The sequence below is a fragment of the Salminus brasiliensis genome, chromosome 1 (assembly GCF_030463535.1).
Source record: "Salminus brasiliensis chromosome 1, fSalBra1.hap2, whole genome shotgun sequence".
NCBI classification, from domain to species: Eukaryota; Metazoa; Chordata; class Actinopteri; order Characiformes; family Bryconidae; genus Salminus; species Salminus brasiliensis.
Genome location: NC_132878.1, coordinates 77,584,768 through 77,606,855, shown reverse-complemented (window position 1 = coordinate 77,606,855; position 22,088 = coordinate 77,584,768).

Below are 22,088 nucleotides of genomic sequence, written 5' to 3'. Positions count from 1 at the left end.
CCACTCACACACTGTTTTAGAAAGTTCCCACTGTTGTAGGATGTTTCCCCACTGTTCCCGCAGTTCTCGAATGATCTTTTCCATTCACACTCTTCTACAATGTCCTCCTACTATTAATGTTTGGCTACCATGTAAAATGTTCTTGTCTTATTCATGCTAGTCTGGAATGTTCTAGTGTTTTACAAATGTGTTTTCTCCCATTCTCATGTTCCCATTCTCATGTTCTCTCTCATTCACAGGGTCTGTTGCAGCTGGGTTGGTGGGCTCTGGACTGCAAGGAACCTGCATAGAAAAGTCCAATGTTTACTTTGCAACTCCTGTGACCCACATAATCTTACCGATGTAATTAATCAGAACCCTGACGTAATGGCAGCTGAGGGGTGGAGTACTGTCATCATGATACTTCCAATGGGAAAGTCACATTATTTATGCAGTGTGTATGCAGCACGGCTCCTAATATCTGCCCTGGTGTCTGTCCTGCTCTAGCAAGCCTGACTCTGCTGGCAAAGAGAATGTTAATAATCTGGTTGACTCACTTGAATTAGCGCAGAAAAAACAAAAGATTGCAATAAATAGCGTTTAGAACATTTCTCCAGCTGGCACCTACACTCAGTGACCTTGAAGTGACTTAGATCACGTTTAGATTCCTCACACACATGCACTCCTCCTTCTGGAAGTGCAGCTTTATGAAGTAAACAGAGTAACGAGGAGTGAGAAGAGTTTTTGCCATGTGTTTGAATAGCTTTTTCCAAATGTGCGTTTGATTGACTAGATCTGAAGCATGATAAAATAACCCAGGCTATTTGGGTATTTGGCTTTCATAACAAATCGTAAAATAGCTGCTATGTTTTTGATGTATCTGTAAAAACTGCAACAAGACATAGTGAGAGACATGGTGTCTTTTTTTCTCAGGACATAAAAAAAAATACAGAATCTATTTTGGCAGAATCTAACAAAGGCCACCCAAAAGTACATGACAACATACACTGTTAAAAGTTTCAAATTGAACAACCTCCAAAAGTTTAAAAGTTAGAACATGTGTTGTAAGCAAAATGTCACGATTTGAGGCATGACAATTGGGTACCGGGTAAGATATAGTGATACTTTAACATTTTCTGTCCAAACCAGCAAGCCGACCCTGCCTAACAGCCGCTTCTTACTGTAGGACCAGTTAAAGGTGGTGTGTTTGCATTGTCAGAGAATTTGCCAGAATTGTCAGAGTATCAGCAAATATAACCCAGTAGATGATTCTGGGCCAGAAATCCAGTTAGGGCACGCACATGTTCATTTTGGCAATGGCAAAAGTACTGCGAGCCAAACTGCTCTGTAGCAGCTGTAGCAGCAGACTTTTTGTATAAGAGTCTGAGCATTGTGTCAGCCTGTTTGTATATATAATAAAATCTATATCGACACAGTCATATCAGTATATCTGACCCTATTGTCATGCCGTGACATTTGTTTTGCACTCCACTACAACTGACTGGTGTGCTCGCTTCTGTATATGTGCAGCAAACTCTGTCACATGGCATCCGTGATATCCCGGGCCGAGTTCATTACAAACTAGGAGTGGTCATATGGCTGCGACAGTGAGCAAAGGGTGCTAGCATCTCAGATGCTGTTAATTTGGTGGGATGTTCTAGAACCGCTCTAGTGAAGGTGTACCGAGAATGGACGTCCCGCACTTTGAGTGCATCCCAACGGCATAACATTGGTGCCCCATAGACCATTGATGCCTATGGTGCATTTCTAGAAACAATTGAATGACATTTCTGAGAAAAGACTTTTCACTTAAAAGTTCTTACAGTTCAAAATCAAAACAGAAAAATAGAAAGTCATGTGAGAACCTTTTTTTCTCAACTTTGTCAAGGGTGTCAATAACTCTGGGTGGAGGTCACAATATGGCACACTTTTGGTGTATTGCTGCCACCCACTGTACACAGCTGGCTATAACGTTAGCAGGAAAGGCATTCAACATTTTTCTAGAGGTTTAAGTCATCTCCAATTTGCCCTAACAATTCCTTGCAAAGTGTGATGATGATGCTGCAGGACATTCTGAATGATGGTGTTTAATCAACTGCGATTCCCGTCACTCCAGAATCGGTGTGTAGGGAATAGAAGGGCACTGCTTAGAGCTCCTGTAGAATGCAGCTCTTTCTTAGTGTCCTTTAGTGCAATAAATAATAAACTAAAGTAGTTTATGCTTTTACTTTGCTTTCTAAAGTGCTCAAAGGGCCCATATATCATTTTCTAATGTTATAAAGCTTACTCATTGCACTGTACTGTGTTTAAGCAAAAAAAACCCTGAATATTTAAAGATGTTTAAATGTTCCATATGAATATATTTATACTTACCCACGTCATCAGTTTTCAAAGTAAAATATCACATCACTTTTTCTTTCCTGATACAATACCAACAATGGAATTTGGGATAACCTATATGTTCTGCAAGGTCCACTTAGCACATCTGTTTAGGCACCAAAATATCTTTGACGTCACCTCTGATGTCTCTCTATCCTTTAGAAGGAAACCGGCTGTACTTCTAAGACTGATATGCAGTATGCTCATGTGTGGCTCTTCATGACATCACACAAGCAGTACTGTAAATGAGTGAAAATTGGCTGTTTTTGCAGGTTATATGTAAATATGGATTATGTGAACCTTTTTTTTCAGATAAATACAAGCCTCTTAATACAAAGTCACACAGCCAGCTCATAGTCATTAGCGTTTCAATTATCCATCCCTGAAAAATACAACAACCTCTAGTGATTCAGGCTATTAATGTACAATATTTGATGACTGGCAGTGGCTTGCACTGGATGAGCTCATGAAGTCATCACAAGCGTTTCTCTGGATGACATTTGCTGCTGCGTTTTACTGTAACTATTCTGAGATCAGTGGAGAGCAGAAGCGTTCTTCAGAACTGCTGACCTTTCCAGCCTTTTAGGCAGCCGGAGCAGCGCATTAATCATTCATCGGCATACAGCACACAGTGCGGTTCACACTCCTCTGATGATTATTTCAGGCAATGAATAAAAGTGCTTCACTTTCAAAGTTCATTCATCCGCATGCTCTTGACCCCCCACTGTACGAGCAATATCAAAATGAGGCGCATACAGTATATAAGTGGGCTCACTGTCTAATGACTACTCACGCCTTTGGATTCTATTTATATTCACCTGCAGAGTAGGGTCTTAATGGGATGTCTGCCATACCTGTAGGTAGAGATGGCACAATACCATTTTTTCTTTTCTAATACATATATTAATACCAATCCGGTTTATTTTCTCCATACAAACAACTAAACGTTAAAATGGGCTGTTTTTAATTGCATCACTTCACTTAAGATGAGCATCGAAAAGTGAGATATTGTGCTCAAACTGCTTAACCACTTGACTACACCACAGGAAGAAATATATAGCTTACCAAGGCTAGACTTGTTACAGGATTGGATTTTTTTTTCACTTACAAATTCAATTTAACATTCTCTGTCCAAACCAGTAAGCCGACCCCACCTGAAAGCTGCTTCTTAGTGTAGGAGAGACCAGACAAAGGTGGTGTGTATGCATTGTCAGAGAATTTGCGAGTATCAACAAATTCAACCCAGTAGATGATTCTGGGCCAGAAATCCAGTTAGGGCACGCACGTTAGTTTTGGCAATGGCAAAAGTACTGTGAGCCAAAACTGCTCTGTAGCAGCTCCAGCAAATATACTGTCACTGTTACACACAAATGTTCTTCACATTTTCACATAATGTGAATCTGGCAATCTTTTTTATATTTAGTTAAAATTTTGTTATGAATAGACCAATAGAAATGCTTCAAAATGAGCTGGAATTAAATGGCTTTACACTGACTTCCATTGTTAGGAATGTTCTTTCCTGTCCTGTAAACCATTTTCTTGATTCAAGGTTTTTGTGACATGGACGTTAAATCACTGTTGAAATGAGGTGCATGATTTTAGCATCATTTCACTGACGACTGTTCACTGGGGCCACCTTTAAAGTGTGTCATTGCTTGTGAACTCTGGGCCACATGTGATCCACATGCAACCTTTCATTCATCTTTTTTTGGGACAATTCCGAGCCGCCGCCCACAGGCTCACAGAAGGACTTTTGTTGTGTTTTCGTTCCTGTTTCGATTCAATGACTCAGTGTCTTGATTCATGTTTATCATGTCTTGTTTAGTTAATGTGTTTCACCTGAGGCTGGGGGTACTTAGGGAGCTTGGCTACATAGCTCCTTGCCGGGAATTGTAATTTCAGAGCCTCGAGGTAGCACGAGAGGTTCTATACATGGCTCACAGTGTGTTTAGGCCAGTTTGGTTCAGAGTTCAGGTCCTCTAGTCCTCTATCTGACCTAGTGGACGTCGATCTTGGGTTTTGCAAGGCGCTTTTGCTCGTGACTCTCGCTCCAGCTAGGCCACACTCTTCTACTTCACGTCATCAGGTTTGGTCGGCCTAGCCATTTATGGCTCTCCCACCAGTTCGGAGTAGTCTCTGTGTGGCTATTCCCCTTAGTCTCCCTTGACTAGCACTGCCTGGAAGGTTGTTTTGTATTTTCCCCGTTTCCCTATCCCGCTCACCCAGCTCAGCTCCCAGAGCCCCCCCGGTCTCAGGTGTGCTTTTGTGTTCGCACGTTTACGTTGCTTTCCTGTTTAAGCCCTTTAATTGCTGCATTACTTGCTATTCGTTTACTTACTTGTATTGTACCCCTTTTTTGTTATTAAAAGTACTTGCATTGGATCCATGTTTGCAAGTGTTCATCCCTCGGTGTCTGGCCTAACTATACAATGTGCCACAGCCTTTGTTCATGCCACATTTTATGCTTTATTATAATTAAAATATGTAGAGCACAAACTTTTACTTTTAGGTAATCTTTGTTCATCTTGATTCCACTGCTACAATAATGCTAATTTCTGCTAGCATCCCAATGCGATTACTGAGCATAACTAAGTTATTAAACTAATGTAAAACTCTTTGTGAAACAGAGGACAAAAAGAAAAAATCTACAGTTGTGCTTATGTCATGACAATATTGAGATATTAAATATTTCTTTGAACTGTTCTTTTTCTGGGGAGGAATGTACACGTATGTACAGTATTAAAGCAACATTATGTGAGAATGGGCATTTCTTGCTCCTGGGCTCCCTCTACAATCAGAAAGTGGAATTTTGCTTTAAACCACCTCTAAAAAACATCCGTAACACATACATCGGAAATAAAGTAACTATGTGGACTGAGATAATATTATATATAATATAATATAAACAAGTTTTTACATGAATAAGGTTACACGGCGTTACACATTACTCGCAAGAGCTGTCCTCCTCGCTTCACCAGAGTTACATAGTGCAGATATCAATGTGCCTAGCCTGGAGTAGCAACAATAGTGGTACTATTCTCCCTATTACAGTTAAGTGGAGCTTCAACATGATTATGAAGCTTTAATTTTAAGATAAAATGGTTACATAATGTTGCTTTAATGCTCAGGGATAAAAGGTTGGCAAATGGAAAATGAAAAATGGAACAGGACTTCACACAAAAAAAAAAAAACACAAGAAAAATTAAAGACCTAAGATGTGTGTGAATGTGAGAGTGCTTTCGCACTTTGTTTGGTCTGCACCTCCTGACTTTTCAGGTTACTTCCTAACCAAAATAGTAGGTGTGAAAGGGGAAATTTGGTTCAACCAAAAGAGGTGGTCTTGGCCCGGATCAATCTGAACCATGGATGGCTTTATTCGCAGCATGAAATCATGCCTCATTTAGGGGTCACTGGCCCCGTCTAAACACCCCCTCCCCCTCCCAGAACCCAGAATGACTGCACTTAAAGTTGGTGCTGCTGGTAGTAATGGCATGGTATTATCAGTATATTGGAAACTAAAGGAATCTGTTCACTAATATTCCCAGGAAAGGTTATCTGTTGTATTGACAGCACGCCAATATCAGATGCACAGCCGTCTACAGGGAGACGCTGCCTGCGTAGCTGATGACAATGGGACATGAACCTTGGTTCTGAGTTTTGTGTGTGAAACATAAGACTTAATGAATAAGATATATTCTGGTTGTGCTCCAGCTGGTTTAAAATGCTGAACTACTCCTTCTTACTACTCACTGCAGTGGACAGTGGTCATGCTCTAGAGGGTGGAGTGGCAGAAGGCTGAGCTGTTATTCAGAAGGAAGGTGTGTGTCTGTATGTGTGTGTGTAGGCTAGTGAGGAAGGAGAGCTGAGGGGAGTGAAATGGAGTGAAATGGAGCTCTTCTAAGACTCTACTCCACCTCCTCTCTGACACTGATGGATTTTGTCCTGATGAGACTGTGTCGTGCCATCATTTCTAATCTCTTTCTCTCTCTCTCTGTCTCTCTCACTCATGTGCCGGCACACACTTGCACACCATATGATCATATCTAATTTCTCTCGTTCCATCTAATTTTTGCTATGTCTATATGTAAGTTACCAATACTGGATTAAACTCCTACAGGATATCTCATTATAATTTGTTACACATATCCCACACATTACTGAAAATATAGGTGAATATCTGAATCTATCTGTCTGTCTGTCTGCCTGGGTATTTCACCTAAAATACCTTAGGGTGTGATTCTTAACATTTTCAATTACTGGTGATTCTACAATGGTTGACAATATATACGATATAATAAAAGGCTGCATCTACATTAAAATAGGGTTTAATATTTAATCCTTTAAATTGTAAATGGCATACAAGGAGTACTTTTTCATGATAAAGAACACACCAGACAACAGTGTGATATGACATATTAACTTAAGGAAAGTAAAAACTCTAAACTTACAGTGTTTCTCATTTTCTGTGCTCAATGTAAACCATATCTGTTGTTACGTCCAATATTCTTATTTCAGTAGGCTAATGCTGCATCTACCTACAGGCAAATCAAACTCCATATGTAAAGTTAACTCAGGCCTGTTGTGCATATTAGTATATCTAAAAAAAATAACAAGTAAAATATTTTATTCTGTTACATACACCTGTACACCTACTCATTCATGCATTGGACTGCAATCAGCCAGTCATGTGGCAGCAGTCCAGTGCATAACAACATGCAGACACACTGCAGAAGCTTCAGATAAAGTTCACATCAACCATCAGAAAAGGGAAAAAGTAAGGTATCCATGAGCATGAAATGATTGTCAATGTCAAACAGGCTGGTTTGAGTGTTTCTAGAACTGCTGAGTTTGCTCAGAATGGTGCAATAAAAAAACAAACATCCAGTGAGCAGCATTTTGGAAGGTACAGAAAAATGGAAATGCCTTGCTGATGAGAAAGGTCATGGAAGAATGGCCAGACTGGTTCAAGCTGACAAAAAGGCTACAGTAACTTAGACAACCCCACTCTTTTAATTCTGGTGAGCAGAGAAGCATCTCAGAATACACACCATGTCAAATCATGAGGCGGATGGGCTACAACAGCAAAAGACCACATTGGGTTCTTCTACTGTCAGCCAAGAACAGAAAGCTGAGGCTGCTGTGGACACAGGCTAACCACAACTGGTCAGGTGAATACTGAAGAAATGTAACCTAAGCTGCCAAATCTTGATTTCTGCTGAGGAAAACACATGGTAGGGTCAGAATTCGGCACCAACAGCATGAATCCATAGATACAACCTGCCTTGTGTCCTTCAGGCTGGTGGAGGTGTAGTAACTGTGTGGGGAATATCTTCAGGACTTCACTTTAGGACTGTTAATAAAAAAATATTATTGCTTAAATGTAACAGCCTGTTTGAATATTGTTGCTGACCATGTGCTTCCCTTTATGGTCACATATAAGAGTGTACAATATAATGAGTTCAGTGTTCTTCAGCGGCATTCCCAGTCACCAAATCTGAATCCAATAGAACACCTTTGGGATGTGGTAGATGTGGTAGGATGTGGTATAGCATGAAGGTGCAATCATGCCAACATGGACCCAAATTTCAAAGCAGTTTGTCCAAAATCTTGTGGAATCCATGCCATGAAGAAATGAGGCCCTACCTAGTATTAGTAATGGTCCTCCTAATAAATTGCTTGGTGAGTGAATCTTCATGCCTCTCCAAGCAGGGTCTGTGACATATAGTCTGATACGAACGAAAAACCATGATATGACATATGCCACAATATCACTACACTCATCACTCTGTAAATCAACTAAGTTTTTACGTACGATGAAAACAGGGGGACAGTAAAAAATGAAATGAAAAAAAGGGACAGTAGACAAAACTGCAATCTGTCTCAGAATTCCAACAAACGAGCTAGCCAGGCTGGAGAAATCCACCAGCAGCTTGTGCCTCTCCACTTCCTGTGCAGTCATCACCTCTACCTTTCTGTCCATCAGGGAGGAAATTGTATTGGATCTCCTGTTGCTGCTTGTTAACAGCGGGCTAAATAATGACATGCTGGCTCGCCACTGAAGCTGGAGGTGTGAGCATTCTTATTGGGCCTGCAGGAATAAACCCTCAGCTGTGGTGCAGAAGGGCCTCAGGTGAAGTGCAGCAGTGATTAGACTGTGACATTAGGTGACGATGAGGAGCTTGTAATGAAGGCCTGCAGGAGGTCCTGCTCAGAGACAGTGAGAGAGCAGCAGGTATCATACAGCTTTACTGAATGACACAAAAAGGTCACATCCATACAGAAAGGTCACATTCACTCTACAGGAGAGACAGGAGAACAGCACAAACTACCGGTGAGAAAGACAGGCTGAGAGATTTAGGGAGTGAGGAGAAGAGCGAGAAAGACAAGAGTGAGAGTGAGAAAGAAACATGTCAGAGAGCGTGAGAGAAAGAGAGACAGAAAGCAAGAGAGACATAAAGAGGGGGTTGCAGGTATTTATACACTGTAAACCTTAAAATTCAATGACCTGTGCACTGAAATGCAGAACCACATGCAAAGCTATTTTATGACAAATGTGAACCAACTGATATCCTGAAATGGTGTCCTGAAAGAGCCATAGTAGCCAGGATGTAGGCAGATCTGACTATAAACAGCCTAACTAAAAGGAGAGAGCCAGAAGGTAACACAGACATGGGAGCACCCTGAAACAGTGGCATGACTGTGTGCAAGTGGCAGGGTGACAGCACCATCATCTCAGTTTACTTCAATTCCCTGTGTGCATGGACACCTGAATCTCCATCCTTGAATCTGCATCCTTTTTAAGGGGAAATTTTAATTACCAAAAGCCAGACTTAACATTTGGAGTTTTCAGCCTAGACTTGATTGAGATTGAGACCGTGTCTGAGTCCTAAGCATTATCTGGAAGGTTGGGGGGCTTTATTAGAAAAGGCTCTTCCCCCTGCTGAGGCTTTTTGAATCTAGGGAACGAGTAAGAAGCCAGCACCCTGTGATCTAAGTAATCATGATGGTTCACAATAGAAAATGATATCTTGCAGGTACTCAGGGACAAGCCAGTGTAAGGATTTATATGTCAATTATAAAGTAGAAAATATTAGTAGAATTTTATAATCAAATGGAATTTAACTGGAAACCAGTGCAGTGCTGATAGAACAGAGCTGATTTGATCAAATGTTCTAGTTTTATTAAGAACCTTGGCTGCAGCATTTTTGGCATCCTGACAATACTGAAATAGTGCACTGAAATGATTCACTCAATTTCCAACAATCTAAGTAAACTAAAAATGTACAACTAATACAACATCACTTTAATACTATACAGTACTATAAAATCTATATATTTCTTATATTTCTAAAAAAATATATCACAATATAGATATAGAAATAGTATTGTATTGCTTTATTGTAAGGCTTTGTATAATAACAAAAACCCAAGATATAAACAAACTCAAATTTCCTCCTATCTTGCAATTTCATTGAAATTCATTAGATATTCCAAAAAAAAGGGAAGAGCAGGGAGAGGTTGAGAGCAGGTGCACAGCTGGGCTGAAATGACCAGGCTTTGATCAACAGCTCCTTCAAAATGCTCCATACTCTACTATCCTTCCAGAAAAAAAACAGCCATTGGTTCAGTCCGCCACCTCACAGATTACAATATTATTTCCCAGCAGATTGCAAGATAATTTATATTTATTACTGCTTAATACTGCGCTTTTTCTTATTTATCTGTCAGCCCAAGCAAAAATACATAAATCAAAAATATGTGGATGCAGACTGTAACTATATGTAATTACCATAGTGTCTGGCTGCACTCGCAATAAATGCAATTACCATGAAGCATATTGCTCATATTAGGTCACAGTTTACAGGGGCAGAAGGGTTTCACCATTTTCACAGCTGTAATGTGTCCAAATAAGGGCTGAAACCTTAGCAATGCTGTCCTTAGCCTTTTAGCATAGTAGGTACTGTGGGAAGCTTGTCAGATACCCAGTGTTGGACAGTAGAGATTATGAGAGCTTACACTTCCTAGCAGTGTAGCCTTTTTTGCAATAGTTAGTTTATTGATTAAGTGGTGGTATAGTACAGACAACCCTGCTTAAAACACAGCATCAGTATAGCTGGTCACCAGCAAATAACCAATGTCAACAAAAACCTTGTATCTCCAAAATCCAAAAGAAAAAACACTCCTTAACATTTAATGGAAGCCAATATAAAAAGTCACTTTGGAGCATTTCTCATTAATTACTGAGCTTTTTTAATGTGACACAACAAGATGTTGTATTTTGAACACTGATATGCTGGTCCATCAGCATGACCATTCTGGTTAACCAGTTAAACCAGCATCTGACCAGCAGAAACTATCTAGATGTGCTTTATGCTAATATTCCTATTTTAATTTTCATCATTATAAAAGTACAATATTTTAGACTTAGCACAGTGAGGTTTTACCTGATCATTTTAGACTGGTATCTTCGCAGATGGGTATCTTTCAGACTGGTATCTACACAGTAAACAAAAGTAGTAATTCATAAGCCCAGATTTAACAAAATATAGTATGTATAGCGCCAATCAAGTGCACATAACCACAAGCTTTTATGGTAGCCACAATCTAACCCACTAGCCACAAGCTAATATGGTAATATGGCAATTTAGCATGCTAGTAACAATATGGACAAACGCATTGGGGCACCTGCTCATTCATAATTTCTTCTGAAATCAAGGATATTAAAAAGAGTTGATCCTGCTTTTGCTGGGGTATCTGTCTCTCCTGTCCAGGGAAAGCCTTCTACTAGATTTTGCAGCATTGTTGTGAGGATTTGATTGCATTTAGTGACAGTGAGGTCACCTTATTCCCAAATCCAAATGATCAGAAATAGGAACGCTCTAGTTTGCACTTGAAGACTACATACACAACCTTTTAGCAAAAGACCACAATCAGAAAGTGAAAGAAACCTGAACAAACAGCAATCTGACGACATGGATATGCAAGATCAGCATACACCCATCGTTACATTAGCGTCACTGACAGATGAAGCGAAAACCATTGATTAACTCTATCTACATCTACTATGCATTTATTAGTTGGTTCTTAAATGTGACATGTTAAAAGCAGGCCAAATGGACAAGCGCAAGAATCTGAGCCACGCTGACAAGGGCCAAATGACTGTGATGTCTAAACGACTGGGTCAGGGCATCTCCAAACCAAGGCAGGTCTTCTGGGGTGTTTCTGGTATGCAGCGGTCAGTACCTACCAAAAGTGCTCCACGAAACAACAACCTGTGAACCGGCGACAGGGTCGTGGGTACATAAGGCACCGGTGCTATCCATGGAGGCCCCACTTCACAACTTACAGGACTTACAGGATCTGCTGCTAATGGATGCCAGATACTAAAGGACACCTACAGAGGTCTTGTGGCCTCAAATGCTTAGATCTGTTGGGGTGGCAGAAGGCCGATCTATTTGATATTTGGCAGGTGGTGCCAATGTTATGGCTGATATGACTGTGTATGTCTTCAGGTAAATGTATAATTATGTACATTTTGATTGTTGAACTTGCAGGTCATTACAATTTGAATGAATCAAAGACAGCATGAGGCAGAGACTCATGAGGTAGCTTCATTGTTACGGTCCGGTGTCATGTAGCTAAATAACTGGTAGCTTAGCTTGCGTAACACTGAGAATACTACTGTTTTTTTTCCAAAAGGGCCTATTTTTATCATCAGTACCATCTTTACTGCTTGGTTTTGTTTGTGTTTATGGCACCATTTAATCTCTGTGGCTACGGTGCGTTTGGACTAGCGCAATAAAATCTTACACCGGGTTTCAGAGTCTTATCAGTACAAACATGTCATGCTCCACCTCATTATCCTTATGCCCTGTGACTAACAACACGTCCACTCATAAACAAGACCGCACTGAGAAAGATAACAACAAAAAGATGTCCATCTCTGCTCTGGCTTAACATCAAAATATACAGAGAAAAAGCAAGGCCCCAGCATAGCATTATAACTAATATGTTCCCATACTGAATTATGAGCAGCCTGGTTGGATAATATAAGGCAGCTGGTGACTTATGAAACAGATATATTGCCATAGTGGCGGCTCTCTCTTTCAGGAGTCTGAAGGGCATTTCATGCTATTAACCTCTGCTCTGGGAGAAAATTCAGCTTCGAGAGTGATTGAAATGCTTCTCATGGCGAAAGGCCTCGTAGCAAGGTCCCCGCTTGTTTGCCTTGATCATTTCTGTAATTCTCTTCATCGCCAGGCTTATAGAGAATCTATTAAAAGCACATGGCTATACGTTTAAAGGTTAAGCTCGCTTTTTCGAGCTCACCAATCAAGCCAGATGAACTCTAGATGAATAACAGCGCATAGATTAACTTCTCAGCTGTGCTTTTCCTCAAGATTTTTGCGTGTGTTGTTTCAAGTCATGGGAAAACTGTAATGTAGAGGAGGCTACCGTGCTTTAGGTACATGCACACACATTTAAATTGCTTTCATTTTTTAGAATCCAATGTCTTAAACCTAACTATATTCTTTGTCATGACAAGCATTTATCTAAAGGTCATGGGTTTAAATCCCCTGGCTGATTGCGCATTCCTAGTTGCAATCCTAAGCGAGGCACTTAACCCTCGGCTCTGCAGCTTCGTTCACTGTGCAGCCTCCAGACTGGGTATAGTTGGGCAGCAAAGTGACCAGGTTTCCTTGTAAATGGATCAATAAAGTATATCTTAACTGAAGTGTATTTAGATTCTGTTCTTGACAAATCCTGACATTACAGGAGTAGAGTGGCTGCAGTAATCAGGTTGTCCACTAGGGTGCAATGTTGTACAACAAAACTCCCCTCTACAGGCATCGTTAATGCCTGGTTGAGCTCAAGTCATGATCAGAGCTGAATATCTTGAGAGATTCATTGCCACGATACATTCATACACAGTTGAAAGTATAAATACAGTAAAACTAAACACACTAACGATCGGTTTGCCTTTGAGACGGAAGCCTGGTGCATGTTTAGTAAAGTCAGTATCCCATCCTTTTTCTTCACACAGGTACAGCATGTACAATGTCACCTGGGTGTCAACAGAACATATACAGTACAAAAAGAATCTACAAATAACATGAAATGTGTGCAACATTTTGAGATCTGTGTGTAAATTTGCTAGCTTTTATTAAGGCTCATGTTATTTTATATGTAACTATTCAGAGGCAGTGGCGGGTCAGCGGTTAGAGCGCTGAGCTATTGAAGACAGGGTTGTGGGTTTGATACCTGGGGTCGGCAAGCTGCCACTTTTTTTGGGCCCTTGAGGAAGGCCCTTCACTCTCTCTGCTCCCCGGGCACTGGAGTTGCCTGCCCACCAGTCTCTGTGTGTGTGTGTGACCACTGCCCCTAGTTCACTAGTGTGTGTGTGTGTGTGTTTTTTACCTTTAACTTACTACATTTATAAGGGTATAGTGTTTAGGTGTATTATATTATTGTAAATTATTATAGTGTATTAGTATTTTCTGTGCTGTTATGTTCTATACTATGAATAGAAAGAGTCAGGGCAATGGTTTCAATCATATTTCGGTCTGTAAATATGTAAATAAAAGCCATATTTGTGTGAATTCAGTGGTGTATTTAGGCCTGTTTGGTGAGAAATATGGTAATGATTTTGGAGCTCAGTGAGGCAGAGTTTAGGTCAGGCTACTGAAACTGCAGATGACCGATTATGTCTGAATGCTTCACAAAAACACCCTCTCCCAGGTTTTTCCTGATCTGGGAGCCATTTGGATTGAAAAGCTAGTCAGTTCTGTCGATTTATTTACTGAGGCCGTGAGCTAAGGATCAGACAGAACCAAGGAAAGCAAACAGGAAAGTTCCTTGAGGTTAATAGACTTTTTTTCTGCATTTTTCTTGGTATTCTCTTCCTTGAAAAGATCCGGCATAACCAAAACAGCTAAAGCCCCAAATCAGTCTTGTCATAGTTATGCATTTATACATTTATACAAAAAAGCTGAATAAAATCTAACCCTAGCCAAAAAGCTTTACCATCTCATCAGCTTGCTAACCTCACACTGCGGGACATGATATCAGCAATATGCAGTAAGACTTGTTCTATTACAGTGCTAAAAACAGAGCTATGGTATACTAGCCTATGTGGCCTCTGTGAGCAATGGCTGTGTTGTAAACCAGCCAATCATAGCAGATCTTATGAAATTATTTATAAGTAGTGACTGAGTAGTCTAATAATTTATCAATCATTGAATCAAATTTTAAATTCAAGGATGTGCAAAGTAGCAGCAATAAAACACCAAACCAGTTTTCTGGTAATCCATTTCCCATAATGTTATGAACCAACAAAAGAGACAAAAGGGAAACAAATGTGAGACAGTAATTTTAGCTTACAGTTTGAAAGATGTTGTGTTACTGCTGTATTTGTAGTAGTGACTTTTATTTTGACATGGTTTGACCAGATCCACGTCAACCTCTGCGGTTCTACATCCAGATTGAGGGAGTAATTAGTGTAAATTACAGTAAAACTGTATTCCAGACTGTTATGGTTAAACTTTTCGTCCTGAACACGTTTCTAGTTATCGTGAGAAACATGTGTGATGATGTCACCAACTAATATGAAATTAGCTGCTAACTATTTTTGTCTGCAATTTTAGTTGATTAGCCTACTCACAAGTCCACCATTAAGTAGTGTGTGCTCCTGAGTCAGAATAACAGGGTTGTAAACAGGCTTGTAAAATCAAATCTGAGGATTTTTTACCCCAACCAAGGTCACATACTTTATATTCATACATCAAAGAACAACTTAAAATACAGTCTGTCTGTCTGTCTGTCTATCTATCTATCTATCTATCTATCTATCTATCTATCTATCTATCTATCTATCTATCTATCGTGTGCATCTGCAGGCCATGCTAGTACATCCACTGCCCACGACTGCATCTAAAGAGTGCACTCCAGCAGCAGCCACTATTCTCCTCAGAACTGAATGAAGTGTGTGAGACCAAGGCTCTTTTTTACTCTCTCTCTATCTTTCATATGCTTTTTGAGTTCTTTTGCTTTCTCTAAATGTTCATTTCTGCAGAATTTGTGGTTACCAGATCAGCAGTACTGGTTTAATTAATGACAAAATAAGCATGGCCCCCCGAACAATATGAGTTATTGCTAAATAATACATGGTGAAATGTTCGACTGTCATCTTCAAGGCCTTTCTGGTAAAAACACCAATAAACATTTTATAGTATCTAATTTTGAATATTTAAACATCCATATATTACATTACTCAATTAAACCCTTGACATGTCTATAATTCTAATACTTTTTACACTGCCAGAGCTGACTAGGCTTTCCAATAATACACTGGCGCGAGTCTGGATGGCCGCTGGTTAAAGTGTTTGTGTTTATAAGGAAAATCCATCTCTTCTGGGGATTTTGTTTTCAACCACACACATTATGATAATTGGTTGCTTTTTAAAGCGAAACTCGATCCAGTGTGTACATAATTACACAGAATTTGGTTTCCAAGAAGAATTTCGTCTCTCTCTCTTTTTCCCCCTTTTCATTTCTTCAGTATTCTTTTCTCAACATCATTACTTTTCTGCATGTGTCTATACATAAACACAGAGTGTGTGTGTGTGTGTATGTGTGTGTGTGTGTGGGGGGGGGGTCATACAGTCAGGCCTGGCTGTTCAGTGCATATTAAATATATAATTTGACAGGGCAACAGAGAGAGAGAGAAAAAGAGAAGAGAGAGAGAGAGAGAGAAAGAGAGAGAAAGAGAGAAAGAGAGAGGAGAAAGTGAAAGAAAGAATGAGAAAGAGATATAGACAGAGAGCAAGAGAGAGAGAGAGAGAGAGAGAGAGAGAGAGAGAGGAGAAAGTGAAAGAAAGAATGAGAAAGAGATATAGACAGAGAGCAAGAGAGAGAGAGAGAGAGAGAGAGAGAGAGAGAGAGAGAGAGAGAGAGAGAGAAAGAGAGAGGAGAAAGTGAGAAGGGACAGAAAGGACAGAAAGAAAAACAGAAAATTAGAGGAAGATAAAAAATGATAAAGCAAGTTAACCTCAGTGAATTGGTTGGTTAGAGACACATTTAAAGCCCAGCTTCAACACATTTGGACATGTTTTATTGGCCAACACTGTTTAGGTTGTTTGGATAGCTAGCAGTTTTGGCTAACCACCACTAATTAGTTCCCATAAAGCTGTGTAGCTGCAAACAGCCCACGGAGGCCGAGCCTTAAATTAACACTCGCAGTGCACTGAAAAGAACATAAATTACATTTTAATTGCTCCCTCTAATTCCAGGAGATGCATGTTTGCTGAGATCAAAACTATCATAATTAAAAATGTTCCATTTCATTTCACTCCCCCATCCTCTCCCCTCGCGTAGAGTAATGAGGAACACTGAAATATCCCCCGCATTTATCCCCCCATGCTCATACACACCTTGATTAAGCTGAAGGTGTGATTAAACTGCTTTGGAGAAACTGGTAAATGGCTGTGTTCTGAATCTGTCCTGGCTGGAGGAGGATGAGGGTCAGTTGGGGATCTGATGCGGGTCAGCGTATAGGCCTTGTCCAGTATGTTATAGATTCAGATTCAGTATTCAGTGACTACAGTAACCACAAAGATAAGTTATGTGGTTATGAGTCAGTATTAATTAATGATTTATAAATACATAGAAACTATTCATTTACTACTATGAATTGTGCAGTATCTATAATAATCTATAATAACTTCTACAATGGCTCATTCAGTAACTACTATACATTACTCAACATGTACTACAAAGTATTCAGTATCAACTATAAATTATTTTTTTTATTATGGGGCAGTGGTGGCTCAGCGGTTAGAGCATTGGGCTATTGATAACAAGGTTGTGGGTTCGATTCAAGTTGCCACTGTTGGGCCCTTGAGCAAGGCCCTTTGGGTTAAATGCAAAGGACACATTTTGCTGTACATAGTACAGTGACAAATACGTGCACCTTTACCTTATTATTTAGTACCTACTATACTTTTTATGCATATGTATGTGTATTTTATATGTACAATTAAACTATTCATTAAATAAAATGAAATAGTCATCAACCATTATATAAGCATTATTCAGTATGCACTATGCTTTTTAGTATCTACTATTAACATCTTAGAAAATTATATGCATTAATCAGCAACTAATATTAAATTATTCAGTTGACAATATCAATTATTTAGAATCTACAATAAATTATTTTGTATGCACCGTACATTTTAGTATCCACTATTAAACTATTCAGCAAATAATCTGAAATAATCAGCAATTACTATACACGTGTCAGTATCCACTATTAAATCTACTAATACATTGTTCAATTGTAAATATACAAAGTATTCTGTAAATAATAGATAAATAGATTCACAGGAAATTTGATTATTATAAATGAAGGACTCCTACTCCTACTATTTCTTAATATTATTAAATACTTAAATAAAAGAAAATCAATAAATGAAAATCAATAAATACTTAAATAAATGTCTCAGTAACTACTATGAAACTCATTATTAATAATTACTAACCAATAACATATTCATCAGTAATAACTATGTAAAAAAGTTATTTGGTAACATTTTTTTTTTGTTAGCTACTTATCATTTATTAATTATTCAGTCTCTGTTGAATGATTTTATATTATCTATGCATAATTTGCTAATAACTAATAAACTAAACCAATATGTAGGTGACAGCTGAGAAACAGACGGATTTTGTCCAGAGTTTAAAGGGTTAAAATGTAAAACTGATCTGATTATGAACAGTACAGATGTGGACAAATGGGGGGTGGCATTCAGGACTAACATGACAAGCTTTGTTTTGTAGGTGAAAGGCATGCTGGGAGGACAGAAGCTTCTGGTTGGAAACTCTGATAAACAGATGAGGCATTCCAGAAACGCTGAATATCTGAGCTGAAAGAAGCAATTACAGAGCCGAGCCTCAAACCACAGGCGACCGCGAGGAGCAGCCTGGAGCCATTTCAGTCTGAACTCACAGAGCCGGGCCCAGCATACGTATGCCACCCATTCACTGATTGACCTTCAACCGATGCACATACATGCATTTAGGGTACACATGTGGACGAGTGCTCCTCATACACTTTTATGTTCTGGAGCTCTTTCTAAATGTTCATTTCTGGGGGTTTATTAATGTAAAAATAAGCATGCCATGGCCTCCTAAATGATATGAATTATTGCTAAATAATACTTGGCCACGTGTTCAACTGTTGGATCTTTGAAGCTTCTGGAAAAACACCAGTTAAAGATTTATAGTGTCTCATTTTAACTTTTACAAAATGCATATTTTGTCACTGTCATAAAAAGCCCATGTCCTGCCAAGTGGAGAAACTACTGTTTCTGGCAGTAACATGACCTTTTGTAATTTAACTTAGCATCTGAAAATACTCACTTATTGTCTCACAATTTTGATGGATTCCCACAAAATATTTTCCTTAAATATTTCAGGATTATGTGGAACTAATGACTTTTCCATCAAAATCTTAAACTATAGCTACAAATCATTCTTTTTATCTCAAAATATTGACATTAATATGGCAAGAATTTCTCAAAACAATGCCCCCTTCCTCTAAATATTGACATATGTTCTAAAAATTTTGACTTATTATGTCAAAGATACTGATTTATTGCCTAAGTTTGAGTTAGTGATTATTTTTATAGTTGTCTAGGCATTACTTTAACACAGTAAGTGCATGTTAGTGTCTCAATATTGATATAATGAGTCATTACTTTGACATGGTCAGTTAATGTTTAGAGAAACTCTGCTCTCCTGTACTCCTGTACCTGTCCTGAACTCCTAGGCTTCCAAACATTTTTACATGAGGTTTTTATATGGCAGCAGGTGTATGCTGTAGATTGCATGAACACACATAGTACTGTATATATAAAACACAAAGTATCTTTGCTAAAATACACAGCATAGAGCAAATCATATTTTTCATTGTTTTTCTCACGATGGACTTGCTTGCTAAAGATCTCGTTTTTAGTAGTTTGTGGACTTCCACAGGTAGCACACATTAGACAGTCACTTTTATGTGTATTTGTAGTTGTGTTTGGTGTTACGGTATTGATGAGGACGTCCCTCTTCTATATTGTGCTTCTTGGTTCATTATCCATACCTAATGGTTTTGTGCTTGTTTTGATCCGGTGTATGGTTTGGGATTTACCTAGGAAACCCATTGCAATTGAAGATTATGGCTGGGTCAAGGACTCTGGGAAACGTATCATCTTGGTCCAGCAGCATCCATTTAACACCCTCACCTTCTTTTAGTACTGGCTCATCTCTCCATCAATCCCCCTTATAAGGGCTTATAGGTTGGTGAGGCAGATCTGTTTTTCTTTAAATAGATAAAAATGAAAATATAAATATATGCGAAACTATTTAGGCACATACTGCCTCGTCTATTCAATGTGTAATATTTCATTCATAGATTTTATAATAGTGTTATTTCTTTTAAACAGGATCATCAATTTCAGAATCCAGAAAACATCAGGTGGTCCAACCACACAAATAAAATAAACTGTCATTTAAAGTTGTATATAACAGCACACACACACACACACACACACACACACACACACACAAACGTGTAGAATCTAGTATTTGTACCGATTCAGCCTAGTAGGCCTTCGTCCTTAAACTCAAGGTTATATATATCTTTCTTCAAATAAACACATCATGCATTTCCTGAAGGTGCAACACTCGATATAATAAACAAAAAATGATAATCTTTGTGAAAGGGCTATTGATCTTGACATTACACCATGAAAGTCACTTAGGGTTTTCTAAAAAGAAAAGGTAAGTAACACCATCCATACATCTGCTGTTACCATTTTGTGGAGGGGCACCTTGCTTATGAAGCTCCTGTGAAGTGGATGCGTCAGGAGCTTGTAAGGCTGCCGGGTAAGACGTTAGCCTAGGATCTAACCTAAGATCCTCACAATCACCCGACACGTCTGTTTCACCAGAGCTTCATAACCACGGTGTGGGTGGATGTTTTAAATTTAGTGCCTTTAACCACAGACGCAGGTCCTCTTCTGTCTTTTTGTTGTTGAAGGGAAATCCTCCTCTTCTTCCAGTTCTTCTGAAACCATATAATTGAGCATATTATACTACTCATTTTGTATGTTTATTATCGCTGTGGTTGTAACGTACAGCAATAGATCCACTATAGCACCGGACGTTCTACTCAAAATAAACAAAGACACCCCCCCATGTTTAATGGAAAGGTGAATAAGAGTAGTTGTATTATAAAGTAGTATTGAATATGTTTAAAAGCTGCTCTATGCTTCAACATGTTATGATTTTGAAGGTATCAAATATAAAATCAGACTAAACGACTATATACTAAGACTGTATACCAAAGGTAACTACATTACCTTTTTAAATTCCTGATTAGTCAAGTCAAGTCAAATTTCTTTGTATAGCACTTTTTACAACTGTTATCGTCACAAAGCAGCAGTAATTAGTAATTAGTAAAAGACAGAGTGAAAAAAAGGGATAACAATAATAATTAATAATAATATTAATACATGAATATATTATTATTAATACCTTATTTACTCTGGAAGGCAAAAATGCCCACAAAACTCGAATGACTGAATTAGTTATCGTCATTTTCATGTTAAACCATATACATTGACCTATGACATGGAATGATAATAGACACACAAATGCAGGCCTTGTCACGGACCCACAGACAGTGCCAGCACTACAACTGTACATACATATCTATAACCGTAAGCGGCCACATGGATCTTTTATTAACGTAACTTTGTGAGAGATGTGCTGCAGTATGTGTTTAGAAGTCTACGGGTAAAACAAGAATCTGGGGCTATAAGAAAGGATGTAGAGAGCGAGAGAGAGAAAGAAAAAGAGAGAAAGAGAGAGAGAAATGGAGATAGGGGCTCAGCTGTGAGAGCTGAGCCCAGATGAGATTAAATTGAAGCTTGCAGAACAGCAGAATATAAACAGGTTTGAAGGCTCTTGAGTGACTTCAGGTGTGCTGGTTCAGAAGCCAGCATGCGTCTACATTTTTCCTGACCGTCAGTGTGTAATGACAGACATCAGCACGTATAGATCTGTCTAAAGCCCTATGCGGATGGGATTAAATTTACATGGGGTCCTGGGGTATTTTCCTCTTTTAGTGGAGCTCCGCTGTGATTTTATTTGTGTCTGGATTGGTGTTTTTGTCCTCCCTCCTCTTCCTCCTCCTCCTCTGAGAAAATAACAGGCTGAATTACACACTCTTTTTCCACAGAACTCAGCAGTAGTCTGAATTTTTTAGGTAGGACAGAAATTTTTGTTCCGTCCGGATACACATTTGTATGATTTTCCAGGCCAATATTGCTCTTGATGGTTTTGGGCTGCCTCTAAGTGTTGTCTGGGAGTGCCCCTATCCATCAGAGATCCTCTAGTGAATATTAAACTTTTACTATTTACTTCCATTCACTCACTACCCCCACTCTTGAAACAGATTTTGCTGTTGTTTTTTTCTTGCAATTTGTAAAGCGACATTGCATGTGTAAAAGATAAAAAATAATATATAACAATTATTATTATTGTTACATTGTTAAAACTTAAATTGTTATTATTATAAAACAAAATTTAAACTGAAATAAGAGCCAGTGACTTTTCTTTACTCCAGTTTCTCTTTGCTGTGAGTAGCTGAATGGTTGCATCACATGGTGACATGATTACTC